General features: G+C 42.3%; 1 long non-coding RNA gene across 1 annotated transcript; it reads right to left on the minus strand.

The window, feature by feature from the left end:
- Positions 1-4,055: 4,055 nt before the first annotated feature.
- On the minus strand, positions 4,056-11,653 carry LOC118563893. The gene is made up of 3 exons (XR_004931510.1): positions 11,515-11,653; positions 4,578-4,823; positions 4,056-4,455 (listed from the first exon to the last, which is right to left on the minus strand). It is a non-coding gene; the product is annotated as an uncharacterized LOC118563893 (long non-coding RNA).
- Positions 11,654-19,696: the final 8,043 nt, after the last annotated feature.

Below are 19,696 nucleotides of genomic sequence, written 5' to 3' on the forward strand. Positions count from 1 at the left end.
ACAACGGAAAAGCATTTGAAGCCACGCCTCTTTTCAGAAGAGGAAGTGAATACCATATAAGGAAGGTGGTTTGTCGTCCAGGTTTGCCGTCTCTAGGTCCATTCATACCCTACGTTTGGCCTTCACGTCCGTATTTCTGTCCGTACGTTCTATCCGTTGACGACTCCATACCTCCCACCGTTGAGGTGCGCAATAACCAATATTTCCTCTAGGTGGCAGTGCTGGGCGCCAATGATTCGTCACTGATCAAACACGGCGACGGTCCAAGACGTGATTTTGTTGTATTTGCTCCGTAAGTAAACTTTTTGTTTGTCCCTGTGCCCCGGACACGACACATCATATGTGTGGGTAGTTGTGGACAAGCTCCGCAAGTCGTTCCTCGAATCCCGCCATTGTTTAAAGCCCAGAATTATAACCTTCTTCGTGATTTTGTTGACATTTTGTACTACAAACTCAATAGCGCCCCACAGTTTCCGGTTGTATTGCTCCGTATTGATTCGTTTCATCCGTAATCGTAAGCTCCCAATTTTCGTGTCAAAGTACGGACGAAATCGACGGTTAGAACGTATGAAACACTCCACACGTATCCGTCTTTTACGTGAGGTATGAATGGAGCTTCTGACGGACCGTTATTGTGAACAGGAAATGTCATGTTTTCATCAAAACGTCCTTTAATCAGAATATTTCTAAGTGATGCTTAATGGACGTGAGCTTTGGGGAGGACAACGCTCTACGTTCTGCACGTTATCAATCTGGTTCTGCTCCCATTGTCTCTGTTTAGGGAACGGAGGGACATTCTGCAGAATTTTCTGAGCTTATTGGACGAAGCGACATCTCATGCCCGCCTACCAAAGGCTGGTTTTAGCCAATCACGGTATCAAATTAAAATGTAAGCAGCACGCATCATTAGAAACCATAGGAAGGTTCTTCTTTCAGAGAAGATATGGTGAATTCTGACCAAACAGAGGCGATAGCAGCAGCTACGTCCTCCTGTGCCGCCGTTTTTATGTTGGTTCAGCTGGAAGGTCCCGCCTTAAACCTCAATAGCAACGTGACTGACCCCCGTTTGGGAATATAATATACCGTGGGAATTCTTCTTCCGGGCAAGGTCTGAGACGTTGGTGACTAGCTAACATAAAATATTCTGGATATTCTGGATTAGAACGTGCTAATCCATGCCTGACCTTATCAGCGTAACAATGCTAGTCAGAATGGGAGCATTTATTTCTGCCCTGGCTCTGACCAGCATTGTTACTCTGACACCTACCTATATGCTTCCTTTTGTTGGAGTTCTGACTTGGTTCACAACACAGAGCTTTTTAGTTTCTTTGTGAGGTAACAGTATGTTTAGTCTCCAAGATACTCAGACATCTGATTTTTATTTTGTAAATCTTCACTTTATGCACACAAAATCAAGCTCCAGACTTTGCTAGCGTAGCTTTTTTCCCAGGGTGGACATTTTATCATGTATTTATTCCTAACTTCAGCTTTCCAAATACAATCATCATCACTCTTTGGCTGCATTCTCAGCTGCCTATGCTTTGGGTAAATGTCCCTTCATTTCTTAATTGAAGAACTATGGCACACCTATTCATCCATTCATTGTCATCCACCTGTCTGAGAATGTTTCATGGGGGGAACAGTTCTGGAAGGGAAACCCAGACATTGATCTTATTAATAATTAATAATTATTCAGAATGTTTTTTTTTTGCGGGCAAAGAGAAATCTGTCCTTCTGACCTGTGTTCACTACTGTGGACCTAATCCAGATTTCCTAGCAAAGAGCTCATTCTTTCATTTTACTCTTTTCAATAAGTGGCCATGAAACCATTTAGCAAATTAATAATAATAATACCACATGTTGTCATCTATTATCTGTCTGTAGGCATAGAGAGCGACAGGTACCGATATGGTTCATTTACAGAACCCATTATCCAAATATGGGTCTTACTTCCTGTTCCTGAGCAAAAATGCTCTTTTTGTTTCAGAAAATTCAGTTTCAAAATTACTGCTTGGAAAGGCTGATTGTGATTTATCCAATTCAATTCACTTCAATTTTATTTATATTGCACCAATTTGCATCACGTCATCTCAAGGCTCTTTCCAAAGTCAGATTCTATCAGATCCTCCAGGTTGCTCAGAAAGTTACTTTCAGTCAGAAAGTAGTACTTTCTATGTTAGATGGTAATAGTGGATGATCTGCCTCCCCTGGATGATGTCACAGCAGACAGAACACCAGACCAGGTGTACCTTCTATGAAGAGAAAAATGACAGAGAACAAAAAGGTAAAAGCTGGAATAACAACAAACAATGCAGATTGGAGAGTAGTAGGAGAACTCAGCAGAGTGAGAGAAATATTCTTAAAGATGTCAGATTTTTCTCACGACATAAATGTTGCTTTTCTCGCTAACAGCGTTGCTGGGGGCCTCTCAGAAAAGCGGGAATCACCATGGCAACCTCTGATTCAGCAAGCTGTTTGTTGGATTTTCAGGCAGTGCCTGTATTGTCAAAATGTATAACCTAAGGACTTTAGTTTGTTAACAAATAACAGATTTTTCATGTCCTTGCACTATTTCAGAACATATTTTTGAATTGAACTAAAAATATTAAGTGTTAGAAGTAACCTTCCATGAAACTTTGCATCTTATCTGAAAATAAACAATAAGTAAAGTGATAAAATTCTCTCCGAAGCTCGTTATCGTTTCCTGCCTGCGAGTGTGAGCTGCAGCACACCTTTGAGGAAAACTTGTCAGGAGCGATGAGGAAGGTGAGAAGCTCAGAGTGAGGGAGAGGAGCAGAAAGCAAACGGCTCCCTTCGGGTATATTTTCACCCATGATGAGGAAGGAAGGTGTGAAAAGAAGAAGCGACTCAACAAGAGAGGAGGAGCTGTAGAGGTGGGATATGAGCAGAGGAACCAGAGGAATCCCACATGGAAGGCTGCGCTGTGATCTGATCGCTTCATCTCTACAGGGAAATTATTTGTTTCCACCAGGTTCTTGTAATGTTCTCCGGGGATTATCATCCACTCCGTTCGTCTGAGCAGAAACATGCTTATTAGAATTAGAGCTCATAAAGCAAATACAAAAAGGAACCAATAAATTCTGTGAAACCTCCCGGTAAAGCTGCATCTGCAGAGCATCCATCAGGAAGCTTTACCCGACCAGAACACAGATAATAAAGGTTTTCTTTGCATTTTACACAACATGACGTCCTATTTGTGTTTAAACATCTAAAGCAGGGGTGTCCATCAGCCATTCGCTGCCATTAATCAATTGTATGTGCCCCCCCACCCCAGATAAACAATGGTGCAAACTTGGAGCTGATGGAAATGGAGATTTTTAAAAATAATTTCTTGGATGATTTTTTTTTACGGGTAAATTTTCGTTCTTGAATGGAAGAAGTTTGGTACAAAACAAAGTATTTTGTCTTTGCGTTTCACTTTTGGTTTATAATCAGAGAAATTAGCCCCAAAAACAGCAGATAGTCATTAAACGTGGCTAAATGCAGCAACGGTTTTAGAAGAAAAGTTTCCATTTTGTTGCCGAGATCAGAATAAAAACATCTTCTAGACCAACAAAATAAAAGCACTGGATCCAGAAAGTTAGGAAACTGAACGCCGAAACTCTTTTTCACACCTATGATAAAATGTCCTCTGCTACTTTCTTTCATTAAAGTGCTGCAAATTTAAATTATTGCTGATTAAAATAAAAATAAATCACATTAAAAGGATTTTGCCCCTGGTTCTTGTGGCGGTTCTGGTTCTTCTTGGTCCAAGGCGGGTTCTGAACCTTGATCATTTCTTGTTTTCTGTACCTCTTAGAGTAAATTAGAACCTATAACTGGGCCATAAACACACTTTAAGTTCCTGGTAAGTCTTACATTTTCACCTCATTACAGAAATCCACCTTCAGTCGCTCATTAATTGGTTTATTTGAGTCAACGTGAGTTTCTTTTAATGAGCAGATCTTAGTCGATTAATAATAAATCTTATTTCTGATTATAAGCTATTAATTTATATAATAGATATAATTTTTCTCCTTTTATGTTATAAAGAAGGTAGAGTTCATGCTTCAGTTTGATGATAGAGCTTCAGACAGGTTTATGAACACTAACATAATTTAATAGGTTAACCATCAGCACACGTCCCAATAACTTGGAGATATTTTGCGTTTTCCATGGTTTCACTCGTCTGACAGCTCAGTTTATCCATGAGTTTGTCTGTCAGAGAGAACAGCCAATAAAGCAGAGACAAATTACAGGCCGTGAGTCGGCGTGTGTGATGGTCGCTCCACAGCAGAGCTCTAATAGAGAGGAGGACGCCATCAAAGGGTTCTGGTGCCGCTGTGGTCGGGTTCACCACCAGCGCTGACGTCAAGCCGGAGGCCGAGAGCGGAGATACACCAGGTGATGCTGTCCAGGAACCAGCCGCTGTGCTTCCTTTCAATAGTTTTAGGACTGAAAATGGGGGAAAAAATTAACAATTAAAGCAAAACGTTGATGTTGATTGTTTGTGAAACCAGATTAATTACATTAATTTTGTATTTTCATGCACACGCCTTCATTTAGCAGCAGCTTACTTGGTTGCTTCACTCTTCTCTCTCTCTTTTTTTTTTTTTTCCTGCAGCCTCACGATGTATTCTGGGAAATCCACTGGTTTTGGTTTGGAGGCGGCATGTGGGAAAGCTCAGTTTGCAGGAACATCTGGAGGCTGGAGGACCTGCAGCAGGGAGGGGCCAGGAATGGCCCGCCGCCCGCTCACCGAGACGAGTGAAAACGCACACAACGCCGACCACAGGTGGCCGCTTATTTTAGATCCTGGCTCTCTGCATTTAAACAGAAATCACACAAACCCTGCTACCAATCATTGTTGTCACTGCACAAAGACTTTCAAGGGTTTGGCTCCACTTTTAGTTCCTTTTGGGACAAACTGGTGACATTTGGTACCTAGAAACAGTTTCTGTAGGTGTCCTATTCTCTAATATCGATGTGTGGAAAACTTAAACTCAATATAAGAAGAATCTCACCTTTAACCATGGTACATTTATGGTTAAAGTGTGTGTGTGTGTGTGTGGGGGGGGAATGTCACATTTAGAAATAATTTTAAGAAGAACAATAAAATTGAATAAATGATAAAACAATGATGACCTGATTTATGTTGAAAGTCTCCTGGTGTTACACAGAGTTCTGATGCCAAAACACATTTCTCAAGGCTTCTTCCATTTAGTAAAAAAAAATTTCTTTACTATTATGTGAATTACATTTAATTCAGATTTTATAGAGCACCAATTCACAACATGTCATCTCAAGGAGCTCACAGTCAAATCCTCCAGACGGGCTGGTTTAAGTTTTCCTCTCTAAGGAAACCCAGCAGGTTGCATCAAGTCTCTCCAAGCAGCATTCACTCCTCCTGAAAGAGCGTAGAGCCACAGTGGACAGTCGTCTGCATTGTTGATGGCTTTGCAGCAATCCCTCATACTGAGCATGCATGAAGCGACAGTGGAGAGGAAAACTCCCCTTTAACAGGGAGGAGAACCTCCAGCAGAACCAGAACCAGGCTCAGTGTGAACGCTCATCTGCCTCCACCCACTGGGGCTTAGAGAAGACAGAACAGAGACACAGAAAGCTCAGAAGCTCACATTGACCCAGGAGTACTTTCTATGTTAGAGAAGACAGAGCAGAGACACAGAAAGCTCAGAAGCTCACATTGATCCAGGAGTACTTTCTATGTTAGAGAAGACAGAGCAGAGACACAGAAAGCTCAGAAGCTCACATTGATCCAGGAGTACTTTCTATGTTAGAGAAGACAGAGCAGAGACACAGAAAGCTCAGAAGCTCACATTGACCCAGGAGTACTTTCTATGTTAGAGAAGACAGAGCAGAGACACAGAAAGCTCAGAAGCTCACATTGACCCAGGAGTACTTTCTATGTTAGAGAAGACAGAGCAGAGACACAGAAAGCTCAGAAGCTCACATTGATCCAGGAGTACTTTCTATGTCAGAGCAAAGTAAAATGGTAATGACAGAAACTGTCATTACCTCGTGGAGTGTGTGGGACAGATCTAATTAGGTTTAATTATCTAAATTCTCAGTAGAATAACTTATTTTTGTTGAAAGATGATCTCAAGCAAAGCTCAGTTCAACAATCACGTATTCCACTAAACCTGCTTTCATGTGGCGTAAAATAATAATAAGATTTCCTGAGTCAAAGCTGCCAAGATCACCTTCAGTTTCTGTCTTCACTTTTGACCCTTTTCCTCAAAAAAATGCTGCTGATCCCTCATAAACAGGCATATATCTTAATTTTAGTGAACACAAAGCTCTGATTGGTAAATTTATAAAACTATTTTCAGAAGCTAAATATCTGCAAACCTGAGCTTGTAAACTTTTCTACTTCTGAACCCAGACATTGGAAACGCTGCGTTTAAATGAACCCTAACCAAGCTGACAGCTTCTGCCTGTGCTAACAGTTTGCCCACATTTATTTTAGGTACTGCATGTGTGCATATTAGTCTGAATGAAAGAATGAAGCCTTGCTTTCTCAAGAATTAGACCTGCTAATGTAATCTATGGATTCAATAAAAAAAAATACCGTCTGCTGAAAGCTGTCAGTGCAGGAGTGAATAAAACAAGCTGCTGCACTGTTGGCAGGATGGGATGTCACAGATATCCAGTTACTGAAGTTTTCTGTGAATTAAGCAGAATAAATAAAAGGAGAACGATACTTTTCCGTCTCTTTCATCATTTTGATGCAAAAAAGGGGCAAATGTGTCCCATGTGCCTCTACATGTACAGCCTCTCTGTGTTTTTTAGATTCTCTGCAGCCCGTCGAGGTTTTCACCGTCATATAAAAAGGGTGCTATAAATAATTTCCCCAGTTTAGTTTTTTTAAGTGCAACCTGCTTTCTGAGTCCGCTCCAGGAACAAAGCGGTGAAACGGGCTTTAAAACACAACTCTGAGCATGCAAAAGTGCAGGAAATGAGTCCTTTGAATGTGGCTGGGGGTCCGGCGCACGCACCAACTGAGGTCCTGTGAAGGCCGCGAAGAGAAGCTTTACAAGACAGCTGAGGGCTGCGAGAGCGTCCGCCTGGGCGAGCAGCAACAGAGAGCGCACACATCCTGCCGAATGGTGACCAGATGGGGACAGAAACGGCGGTTTGGGGCGTGTGTGTGGGCCACAAGTCGCTTTCAGCCTCTTTGAAGGAGGAGCTGCTTTGAAAACGAGTCAAATGGGAGGCAGAGATGATGACGGCGCAGCGCTGGCGTTTCATGTGCATGACTGTTAGCCTGCGTCTGTGGGCATCTTTAATGCTGACTGGGAGTGTGTGTGTCAGAGCGCGGCTGACGTCAGGTGCGGCGCAGGTGGGCAGCAGGCAGGACGGATGAAAAGGGCTGCAAAATAAACACACCTGATCTCACAGGGGCACGCAGGAGCAGGAGCAGCAGAACCAAAGGCTGCAGCCGCGCTCTGCTGTTTGTGTATCCAAGGGAGGCGCTCCATCCATCCAACCATGCAGCCGACGCGCCGTCATCCATCAGCCTTTCTATCCAGCTTTCTGAGGCGTGAGGACAAAAGGTGCAAGCAGACCAAACACAGACCTTCCTGTAACTTTCCACCCCGTTCAGTCCAGGAATTCCAAGGCCGGGCAACGAGTGCGCGGTGAATCCTGTTCAGGGTTTATTTTAAATGCTTGTCCTGAACCTTAGTCAGACATCAGCGTCCTGCCCTGGCATCCGACAGCGGAGAGGACGGCGGGTCCCGGAGCCTCACAGCGTCAGATACGCTCCTCAGAAGGACGTTTTCATGCATCTGCTGCTGCACGCTCCCTTTGCATCGCACGTAACTGCAGGACTGAGCTCCTGCGTACCTGCTGTATGCAGGTGTGTACAGGAATTTTATTTAAATAATGGGAGGATCTGTGCAGCATCATTCTAGACATGCAGACAGGTTTCCATCTGCTTCCCCTGGTTGGTTGATGCTAGAAAACCACTAAAAACTCAAAGTAAAAACTAAAGATGAAGCTATTTCAATGATTTTCTGTGTTTTGAGAAGGAGCTCCGCTATAGAAGAAAGCTTTCCTGTGAAGGATTCTTTCAGAAAACCTCTGAAGAGGTTTGGATGAGTTGAAGGAAAGAGTCTCTCCTCTCCACGAAGAATACAGCAGCACAACCGAGGCGTTTCAGCTGAAGCTACCACCAAACTCCGCACTGCACCAAATCTATCCCGGCTTATCAGCACAAACACCTCAGACCAACGGTGAAGCACGGTGGCGGGTGGCTGATGGTTTGGGCTTGTGGTGCACCGTCCAGTCATGTTTACCAAAGTTTGATCATCAGGGAGTGAAAACGCTGTTTTTTACCAGCTTACATCAAGAAACTGTAAACCGCATCCATCTGGGAAGAGTTAGAAACAAATTCCCCTAAAATTCTGAACTTAATCGTTCTGCAGAAAGAAAAATAGAAAGTACTCCTGGGTCAATGTGAGCTTCTGAGCTTTCTGTGTCTCTGCTCTGTCTTCTCTAACATAGAAAGTACTCCTGGGTCAATGTGAGCTTCTGAGCTTTCTGTGTCTCTGCTCTGTCTTCTCTAACATAGAAAGTACTCCTGGGTCAATGTGAGCTTCTGAGCTTTCTGTGTCTCTGCTCTGTCTTCTCTAAGCCCCAGTGGGTGGAGGCAGATGAGCGTTCACACTGAGCCTGGTTCTGGTTCTGCTGGAGGTTCTCCTCCCTGTTAAAGGGGAGTTTTCCTCTCCACTGTCGCTTCATGCATGCTCAGTATGAGGGATTGCTGCAAAGCCATCAACAATGCAGACGACTGTCCACTGTGGCTCTACGCTCTTTCAGGAGGAGTGAATGCTGCTTGGAGAGACTTGATGCAACCTGCTGGGTTTCCTTAGAGAGGAAACTTTCTCACCAACCTGGAGGATCTGATGGAGTCGGACTTTGGAAAGAACCTTGAGATGATGTGATGTGAATTGGACCTATAGAAATAAAATTTAACTGACTTGAATTGAAAGACGACAAACGGAGCCAATAAAGACTAATTTATTTCAGCACGGTGGTGGATGGCTGGTGATTTCCAGAGTCTAACCTGAGTCCATCTGACCGACAGCTGAAGCTCGGTCCTATCTGGGTCGTCAACAGGCAGCGGTCTAGTCAAAGGCCACACCTCAGCCCTACTGAAGCCAGTGCGCTTTAGAAACCAACATGATGACCTGCAGCACTGCTGGGAGGCATGGCTGCTGGATCGTTGGGTGTTCTTAGGAATTATCTCTGCAGATCAGATAGAAATTATTTAAATAAAAGAGCAACAGGAGCAGGAAGCATGGCGTACGCTCTGGTTCTGCGTACATAAAGGTCCCAGAAGGATAATAATACCAGGGTTGGTGAGAGGAACCAGAGTTCAGAACAGATTAGTGGAAAGTGGGAGTAACAATTGTTTGGTTTTTAGTAACAGTAACAGGGTTTTCACTGCTTTCCTGTCCCGGTTTAGTGCTGAAGGTGCTGTGAGGACAAACAGTGCCCTCTGGGGACCAGTCGCCTCCTGGTCTCCAGTTTTTCCTCCTTCAACCGTTTCCACGTTCATCTTTTTCTCACTTTCGCTGCCTTCCCTTTTGACCTTTAATCCGGTTTGACTCCTGGTCGGATGTTAGGAGAGAAACCAAAGGAGATGTTCAATCTGTCCGTGGAAGCAAAGCTGCAGAGAACAATGTCGTGACGCTTCATCCGTTTCCTCGTTTTATGATTAGTTTCAGTTTATTGTGCTTCCATGGTTTCAGTTTGGAAAACGCTGATCTGATTTATCTCACACTGTTTTGTTTTTCTGCTTTAATCATTGCAATTATTTGCACATTTACCAGTAACGTGATTATTTCTGTGATTTACACTTTACAGTTTGATCTTCATAAATAACTCCCTGTTTCCCTGGGTTACGAACAAAGTGCCACAAAAAGCCTGTTTCTCTCTGCCTCCGTTCAACATGGGAAAGATGAGAGAACATGCTGTTTGTCTGTCCAGGTGGGGGAACGGCCAATTTAAGAGCTCAATTCGACTGGAGCTGTGAGAAAGGAGGCAGGACGAGGTTTGGGTTCGTCTTCCTCCTGAGAAAAGTCTGCAGGATGATGAAGGAGGCGAGAACGTCTCCAAAGCCAAGAGACACCATGAAACCATCAGAAACCTCATGACGCTGCCGCCACCGTGCTCCGTAAGGTAAGGCAAGGCAAGGCAAATTTATTTATTTAGCACAATTCAGTACAGGGACAATGCAAAGTGCTTTACATGATTAAAATATGGGAAAATAAAACAGAATAAAAGCAAGTAGGGATAGAATGTAGAAACAAAAAAGAACATTTGAAAACAGTAAAACATTTTAACTAGAACAGTCAAAGGCAATTTTAAACAAATGTGTTTTTATTCTTGATTTAAAGGAACTCAGGCTTTCAGCACTTTTACATTTTTCTGGGAATTTGTTCCAGATCAGTGGAGCATAGGAACTAAATGCTGCTTCTCCGTGTCTGGTTCTGGTTCTGGTTCTGCAGAGCAGGCTGGAGCCAGAAGACCTGAGTGGTCTGGAGGGTTGATGCCCTGATAACAAGTCTGTGATGGATTTAGGTGCTAATTCAGGGATTTATAGACTAACAGAAGGATTTTAAAGTCTATTCTCTGAGATATAGATATAGATATAGGGAGTAAAGGGAAGGGCGTGTCCAGGGTGACGTCTGCCGATGCCTGGGAATCTGAAGCTGGTGTTACACTGCAAAAACGGAACGAGAAAGAAGAAAAATCTACATGAAATTAGTGCATTTATCCTTAATTTGAGCAGGTAAATAAGATTATCTGCCAGTGGAATAAGTTTTTGGCGCTTAAAATAGGAACAACTCATCTCTATCATCTTATTTCAAGTGCAGTACATCTAATCATCTTATTTTAGGGGTCAAACACTCACTCCATTGGCAGATAATCTTATTTACCTGCTCAAATTGAGGACAAACGCACTAATTTAAAAAATTTTTGTACTTATTTTTAGTTCTGTTTTTGCAGTGTATACCTCCACCTTCCCAGGTAAATGCACCTGAGATCAAATCAAGGCCGTCTCCAAGAATCTGTGCTTCAGGCTGGACTGAGGACGGCATGCGCAGAGTTAGGCACAAACACTGGGTTGTTTTCAGCTGCCTGGAGGAAAGCCGGTGAGGCACAGAGGAGGAGATAGTAGAGGGTGGATGGGGGGGGGGGGGGGGGGGGTGAAGAAGTGTGGTGAGGAGCAGCATCACCCCCCCCCCACCCCTTCGCCACCATTACCCCCATTTTCTCTCTGCCCTTAAATGAATTCCACTGCTGGCGTCTTGTAAATTTTTATTTTTGCGGCGCGGCTGCTTTTTTGGCTGCGGGCCCCATCTGTTGGCCAGCTGCTGGATGTTTGGGAGGAGGAGGAGGAGGAGGAGGAAGAGGAGGAGGTGCGTGTGTGGAGCAGAGGGTGAAAAAAAAAAAAAAAGAAGAAGAACCCCGACACATACTCACATCCAGGGAGGGATTAAACGCTGTGGGACGGGAGCGTCTGCAGGTTTATGAAGAGCCGTAATGGACAGGAGAGGTTTGAACGAGCAGGAGAGCAGGAGGGCCGGGGATGTCGGACGAGGAAGAGGGAAAAGGTTCAGGAGGAACGACACAGACAGAAAGGACGGAAGAGGAGGCGGGAAACGGGGGGGAAGCGATTGTTTTGACGTGAGAAATGAGGAGAAGAGGAGATGTGAAAGGAGAGCGGAGTCAGGGAGGGGAGGTGGGAACAGGGAGGACTGGGCCATGGATGGATGGATGGATTAATGGATGGGTGGGCCTGGGCATGGTGCCAGTCCCAGGATGGGACCTTTGGGCAAAGAAAGAAAGAAAAAAAAAAAACAGATGGTTTGTGAACCTTATATTAGATGCTGGCAGATAAAGCAAAGAAAGCCCTCCAAAGCCAGCAGTAATCACCTGCATTTTATGTTGCTGTGCAGCGTTGTGATGCACAGAGCTGCTGGATCCCAGACTGAACCGTGATCTACGGAGCCACGCAAAAGTATTCACACCCTTTGGGTTTTATTCAATGCTTTAGCACATTCCAACCACAAACTCTTCTTTAATTAGGTTTTGGACAAACAGGAAGTGTCACACAGCTGTAAAGTGAAAGAAAAAGGGTTTACCACTTCAAATAAAAATCTGAAAAGTGCGGTGTGCATTTATTTCCAGGCGGCTCCACTTCCCTGTGCAGGTTCCCACTGCAGTTTCTTCCAACGTTTGTTTTCTCCAGTTTGGATAGAAATGTAGATGCTAACGTCGGCGTTGACCAATAAAAACGCAGCTTTGCTCCATCGTTTGACAAAAAGCTCCACCCCAGATATGTGGAGATAAGAAATTAGATGAGGAACGTCTGAGGATGTTAGCTTTCGAGTCTTGCCACAGATTCTCAGTTGGATTTAGGATCTGGACTTTGACTAGGCCAGGGGCCTCCAACCTGCAGCTCTGGAGCCACATGTGTCTCTTAATAGCTTTTATTAAAAACCAAAGAACCAACTATTGTTTTTAAACATAGATCTAAGAACCAGAGCAAGTTTTAGCAGATTTTCAGTTTTCTTTAAATGAAATAAATAATTGTTTTCTATCATTATGATTGGAAGCTATGTTAATTTTTTAATATTATTTGCTAAAAAAAACAAAACAAAAAAAACGACTAATAGAACAAATCTATCTTAATTTTGCAGTATTTTTGTTTACTTTAAAACGTAGAAATAATTTTCATTATTTTTAATGAAAATAAGAATACATTTCATTTAGTGGACATTTTGCAAAAATTATAAGTTCAATATTTTCAAAAAGGTCACATTTGCATCTCTAAATGAGTCTTATTTAGCTGGACGGAGGACGAAAACGGCTCTTAGGTTTGTAAAGGTTGCAAAATCCTGGACTAGGACATTCAATCCCATGGAGGGGAATCCCAAAGGGGAATGAATAGAAATGCATTTTTCAGTTTTTATTTTTCTCTAATTGTTTTATTCAAAAAAAAAGCAAAAACAAAGCAACTGGACTTGTTTTCTGTAGTGAAGATTGTTTTAATTAATGTTGCTTCGTCACTTATTGCTGTTGTCTTTCCAACCTGGCATTGGGATATACCTATCAACGCTGATCTTATATACACAAAAAAAGCAATTAACACTTATATATTGCTACAAAATATCTCAAACAAATCCTAATAAATGTACTGAAACCCAGATTGGTGTGTGTATGCATATTTCTGTGTGCATGACCCAGTTTTCCTGAATAGATGTCCCAACACATCCTCTTTCCCTCTCCTGGTTGTTAAATCCATACGAGCGGCTCTTTGTGTTTCACTTGTTTGTTGTAGTGTTGTTTCCGTCGACAGAAGGGGCTTTTTCTCTCTCTCTGTGTGTTTGTGAGAGAGAAAGCTCCTATTTCCAGGACAAAAAGCCTTCAGTGACCCAATAATAATAATAATAAAAAAAAAACAGAAATCAGAGCATTTTACTGTGAAAAGGCTCGGCTGCTGTTATCAACAAACCTTGTTTACAGTTTAACCCCCAAACTCTGACACAGTTTTCCACAAATTACATCTAGAGATTGTGTTTAGATTTAACGCAGTAATGACACATTTGAACTGAAAACGACTTCCTGACAGATCGTCACAGCGCTGCTGGTTTACCTGCATGACGTTAAAAGTTAATCATTTTCTCTTCAACTCGTATAAATTATCGCAGATTTTCTGAATGCAAGATTAAAGATGTTAGAAGTCAGAGGCTTAGATAAACCAAGTTTGCATTTTAATAATTTGGGTCCCTAAACTTATGATTGGTTAATTCCTTAAATTAGAGGTTGATGGCTGGTGACCGCAGCAGTCGGCCTGCGCTCCTTGGTTCCTTGGAAATTAACTCATAAATCTTCACAGTTCCCTTCTGTGGCAACGTGACTAATTCTGACCCAAAAACGGTCCGTGGATATTTAAATAATTTGATTTGATATGAAGTTACTCACATAATATTGTAAAAGCAGGTTTGTAGCTTTTTTTTTTATTATAATGGATGAGTTTGCTCTTTATTTTCTATATCTACAAGAAGTTGTTGCTTTTTTTGTTTGTTTTTGGCTAATATTTAGTGTAAAGAAGCAGAATCAGCTCAGAGTTTCAGATGATTTATCATTTTGAAGTAGAATATTTGTAATAATTTGGCATTACAACATCCACCCGGCGCCTTGGGGAGCGTTCTGAGGCTGAGGGTCTTGCTCAGAGGGGCAGTCTGCGGGATTTGAACCTGGGAACTTGCAGCCTCTCCAGGATGCAGCGCCCTGCTCTGACCACTGGGCTCCACCTGACATGTTTTTCATTTTAAAATGTAGCGGAAGCATCTTGCTCAGTTGTATTTATTGTATTTTATCAGGTAGGAAGTACACTGCAAAAAGGGAACTCAAAGTAAGTAAAATTTTCTTGAAATGTTTGTATTTTTCTTTGATTTGAACAGCTAAATAAGACTATTTGCCAATGGAATAAGATTGTTGCACTTAAAGTAGGAACAATTCATCTTCATCATCTTATTTCAAGTGCAGAATAGCTAATAATCTTATTTCTGGTCTGGACTTTGACTAGGCCGTTCTAACACCCTCGTCTGCTCTGATCTAAACCAAGGGTGTCCAAAGTGTGGCCCGGGGGCCATTTGTGGCCCCTGTGCTGATTTTATGCGGCCCTCCAACTGCATTTCAACAAAGATTTGGCCGACCAGCACTGGTGGCTGACACAGATGAAAACTTATTATTTTTAATCAGGGTAAATTTAGTATAGACAAGTTAAAATCTTACAATTGAATGTTTAATTTCATGTCCCCTAATAAGCACACTTTTTACATTTGCTTTAATTTCATAGTAAACATAGTGACTTTTACTCCAATACAGACTTTGGTGCCTTAAAATCTGGTTGGAATTAATTCAATAAAATAGCCTATATACAGTTATATATATATATATATATATATATATATATATATATATATATATATATATATATATATATATATATATATATATATATATATAAAATTATCATATTTTGTTGGGCAGGTTAAAGGAAAATCACAATATTTTTGGTTATGTTGTTTACTTTTATTCATCTTTTGGCTCTTGAGTACTTTGGATTTAACAATTTTGGCCCAATAGGTAAAAAGTTTGGACACCGCTGATCTAAACCATCCCATAATATCTCTGGCTGGATGTTCAGGCTGGAAGGTGGAGCTCCAGCCCAGCCTCAGGGCACTGGCCTGCTTCCCCACAGCATGATGCTGCCCACGCCATGCTTCCCTGATGGCATGGCGTGTGTGGTGTTTTGCACCACCTAAAGGAGGAAATACACGTAATATAAGCGGAGCGGCTTACAGACGTATTTTTAAAAGCGTAAATTTACACCAGACGCTGCAAAGTACGTGCCTCTGCTGCGTGTTTCTGCTCTGAAAAGAAGTACCGCCACATAGAAGGTGCACCTTGTCCTTCCTTCCTCTAGTTGGCGAACTGTTGCCGGAGGAAAGGCGGAGAGCTCAGAAAAAACAAGTGCATCCCATCAATCAGCAGACTTCTATCACCTTGTGGCCGAACTGAGACTCCACTTTTAGGACACTTTCTGAAGTGAACAAGATGTTTTCCCATGTATTCCCTGCCACACAGGAGCGTACACGCGTCTAAAATTAGAACATCAATCTAATTAAGACGTGAACAGTGGCGCCACCAGGGGTGCCCCCCCATGCCATGTCCTGGCCACCCCACTAGCCAGTGTAAATTGCAGTAGCATCAGTTTAGCATTTAATCCGATTATGCATAGCCAGCAAGGCAGCCGCTCTTCTTAACCTTCTATCACACTTATTTGTATCTGCCGGTATCTACTTTCACCTTGTAATTGTTTTCTTTTTAAATAAATTAATAAATGTACACCTAATTCCTAATATAATTACAAAATAACAAGGAATTGTTGTTCAGCTCAAAATGTTGACTGTACCGTTATTGGTTTATGCACATTAGATCATTAGTAACATTAAAAATCAAACAATAAACCAAAAGATATCAGTAGGTGTTTACTTTAAAATAGTTTTCTACAGGCAGCGTTACTACAACAATAGAATAAAATCCTGAAATTATGGATTTTAGTTTCAGTGCCACCACAAGAGTTTAAATGCTTGGAAACAGCTTGGAGATGGCGCTGGATGCAGTTTGGAGTTGTTGGATTGTGTCTCCGTAGGTTCAGCTGAACACATATTATGTAAAATTCATAGGATTTCTGCAGGTAACCCTTCATATATAATCCTCTTTACATCAAACACCACTTCAGAGTCTAAAACATTATAAAAACTCCCAATGTGAGGCGCAGTGCTACCTGCTTTGTCTTAGGAAAAGCAGCTATCCTAGTTTTAACTTTGTCATTGTTCTAGGTTTTTAAACACATTTTTGTTAATTTAGCAACATAGTTTCTTTACTTTAGGCGTCAGTAGAGTAAAAGTTCATCATGACGCCTGTGATCTCACATTGGTTTTATTTATTTTAATTGATTCTTTTTATTTAGGAAAAAAATCAGTTATCACTGTTAATTTTAAATACATATTTGTTATGTTCCATGATTTATATATTGTTTCAAAATAAATCACTTTCTTTTATTGTTTTAGTAAATGCAGACACATTCAGAGCTGTACTCATATCACTATGATTCCACGTCATTTTTCTGCCTAAGGTTATTATACTGTCGGTAATACCAGACCATGCTTATTCTCCCACCTGAGCTGTGGATCTCTGCAGCTCCTCCAGAGCCACCATGGTCCTCCTGCTTCTCTGATCAATGCTCTCCTGGTCCAGCCTGTCAGTCCAGGTGGACGTCCATGTCCTGGTAGGTCTGCAGGTGGTCCATCCTCTCTCCAGGTCCAGATGATGATCAGAACTCTGGGAGGTTCTGTAGAACCTGATCCTGCTGTAAACTGGACCAGAACTTCCTCCCTGACGCGTCTGCTGGGTTCCTTGGTCTCCATGATGCTGGTTGTTCTCTAATGTTCTCCAAAGAACTTCTGAGGCCAGAAACAGAACAGCTGGGTTCACACTGAGGTTACAGGAGCTCTACGTAATACTGACACCTTGTGGCTCAAATCGGTACAACAGCCTGCCGATCACAACAATCTAACATGTCGTTTTGAAACGGTGTGTTGCTGCTGTGAATCTTTACTTCCTCATTACAGGTATATAATGTATTTTCTTCTATTTCTGGTCCGGTTGCTGATATTTTGCCCAAATAAAACACCAAATGCTGCGCTTTGTTTACTGACTGACTCATGAGGGGAGTCTGGCAGGATTTTATTTAGGCTTACCAGAGTAAACGGGGTCGTGAAGAATCTTCAAACCCATGTTTGATTTTCCTTCCTTCGCTCTAGTTTGTGCTGCTGACATAAAACACTACAGATACTAAAACAAATATGTCACCAAACAGACTCAGCAGGTGGCGGTCAGTCATAGAAACGTTGTGTTCAGGAACGTTAATGTTCTGTATTTTTTCCAGTACATTTGGCAGCATCTCTCTCTCACTCCGTCTAGAAAAACAAACTTCCCACAGTGAAGCTCTTTGACGCGAGGTTTAGCGCCTCTTCCTCGTTATGCACACTCGGAGCATCAGCTACCTGCTCATCACACTGTGCTGCCAGAAAGCCCATTAACCAGCGGCCTGTTTAACCGGAGCGCGCTGCATTAGCGCCCCGCCTGTACGTTTGAGCCGGGCCCACAGGTCAAAGGTTAATCACGGCTGCAGCGGTAAGCAGTTTGCAGTAATCACAAGCTACTCAGTCACGCTGTGATTGCATTCAGCAACTCCAAGACACTGGAACAAGATATTAAATGTCTCCCACTAAAACCAGAGCGCTGGTAGAGAAGCACAACGGCAACATCGCTGTTGGGATCAATGTAGCCATCCCCAGTGATGGATATTCAATTTAATTCAATTTTATTTTATTTATATATCGCCAATTTATGATACACATCATCTCAAGGATCTTTCAGAACTCAGACTCCATCAGATCCTCCAGGTTGGTGAGAAAGTTTCCTCTCTAAGGAAACCCAGCAGGTTGCATCAAGTCTCTCCAAGCAGCATTCACTCCTCCTGAAAGAGCGTAGAGCCACAGTGGACAGTCGTCTGCATTGTTGATGGCTTTGCAGCAATCCCTCATACTGAGCATGCATGAAGCGACAGTGGAGAGGAAAACTCCCCTTTAACAGGGAGGAGAACCTCCAGCAGAACCAGAACCAGGCTCAGTGTGAACGCTCATCTGCCTCCACCCACTGGGGCTTAGAGAAGACAGAGCAGAGACACAGAAAGCTCAGAAGCTCACATTGACCCAGGAGTACTTTCTATGTTAGAAAAGACAGAGCAGAGACACAGAAAGCTCAGAAGCTCACATTGACCCAGGAGTACTTTCTATGTTAGAGAAGACAGAGCAGAGACACAGAAAGCTCAGAAGCTCACATTGACCCAGGAGTACTTTCTATGGTAGAGAAGACAGAGCAGAGACACAGAAAGCTCAGAAGCTCACATTGACCCAGGAGTACTTTCTATGTTAGAGAAGACAGAGCAGAGACACAGAAAGCTCAGAAGCTCACATTGACCCAGGAGTACTTTCTATGTTAGAGAAGACAGAGCAGAGACACAGAAAGCTCAGAAGCTCACATTGACCCAGGAGTACTTTCTATGTTAGAGAAGACAGAGCAGAGACACAGAAAGCACAGAAGCTTACATTGACCCAGGAGTACTTTCTATGTTAGATGGTAATAGAGGATGATCTGCCTCCCCTGATGATGTCACAACTAACAGAACGCCAGACCAGGTGTACCTTCTATAAAGAGAAAAAGAGAGAGAACAAAAAGTTAAAAGCTGAAATAACAACAAACAATGCAGATTGGAGAGCAGTAGGAGAACTCAGCAGAGTGAGAGAAATAGACCCTGATGTCCTCCAGCAGCCTAAGCCTATAGCAGCATAACTATAGAGGTAGCTCAGGGTAACATGAGCCACTCTGACTAGAAGCTTTGTCACAAAGGAAAGTTTTAAGATTAGTAGACGGGGTGTCTGCCTCACGGATCTATCTATCTATCTATCTAGATAGATAGATAGATAGATAGATAGTCAATGAAGTCAGTTCGTTTTACTGACTTCATTGTTGGTTGGTATTATTACAGCACCGCATGACGCCGCCATCGAACTAAAATACAGCATAAAACTCAATGTAATAGCTGTAATAAGTTATATATAACATGTAAACATACCTCGCTGGCTGACCCATGCTTAGAAGTAGAAATTAGGACCTTAAAGACAAATAATCTTTATTATCCGTTGACTTCTTTTAACTTATGGTAGCCCTTCTGGTTATAGCTTGTGCCAACACTTCACATTTGGCATGCACCTCTCACAGGTGTGCCAGCAGAACCAACACAACCTGATAAAGTTCCCACCTGAGATTTTCAAAATAAATGTCCCAATGAAAATATGCATATTGCGAAGGAAAATACATTAACAAAAATGATGGCAGTAATATATATATATATATATATATATATATATATAAACGTAGTTTAACCTACTGGGGGTGCAGAGAAGCAACGTGAACCCTGAAGTATTCCCATCACTGCTCCTCTCGCTACGTCTCCACACCT

This window comes from Fundulus heteroclitus, chromosome 8, assembly GCF_011125445.2.
Source record: "Fundulus heteroclitus isolate FHET01 chromosome 8, MU-UCD_Fhet_4.1, whole genome shotgun sequence".
Classification (NCBI taxonomy): Eukaryota; Metazoa; Chordata; class Actinopteri; order Cyprinodontiformes; family Fundulidae; genus Fundulus; species Fundulus heteroclitus.